Here is a 533-nt window from a genome sequence, read left to right as displayed (position 1 = left end):
TACTTAGGAATTGAGCTAACTAAGGATGTAAAAAATCTCTATAATGAGAACTATAAACCACTTTTGAGAGAAATTTGAGAGTATACAAGAAGATGGAAAGACATCCCATGCTCTTGGATTGGAAGAATCAATATAGTGAAAATGACTATACTATCCAAAGTAGTATACAAATTCAATGCGATCCCCATGAAAATTCCAATGACATTTCTTTCAGAAATGGAAAGAACTATACAGACATTTATTTGGAATAACAAAAGACCACGAATAGCCAAAGCAATGCTGAGCAAAAAAAATAAAGCTAGAGGTATTACTCTACCTGACTTTAAACTATACCACAAAGCTATAATAACCAAAAGAGCATGGTACTGGTATGAAAACAGAGACACTGATCAATGGAATAGAATAGAGCACCCAGAAATCAACCCACGCACTTACTGCCATTTGATCTTTGACAAAGGCCCCAAGCCGATTCATTGGGTTCAGGACTGCCTCTTCAGCAAAGGGTGCTGGGATAACTGGATATCCATATGCAG

The sequence above is a fragment of the Galeopterus variegatus genome, unplaced genomic scaffold (assembly GCF_000696425.1).
Source record: "Galeopterus variegatus unplaced genomic scaffold, G_variegatus-3.0.2 Scaffold644, whole genome shotgun sequence".
NCBI classification, from domain to species: domain Eukaryota; kingdom Metazoa; phylum Chordata; class Mammalia; order Dermoptera; family Cynocephalidae; genus Galeopterus; species Galeopterus variegatus.
This window is presented reverse-complemented; position numbering follows the sequence as displayed.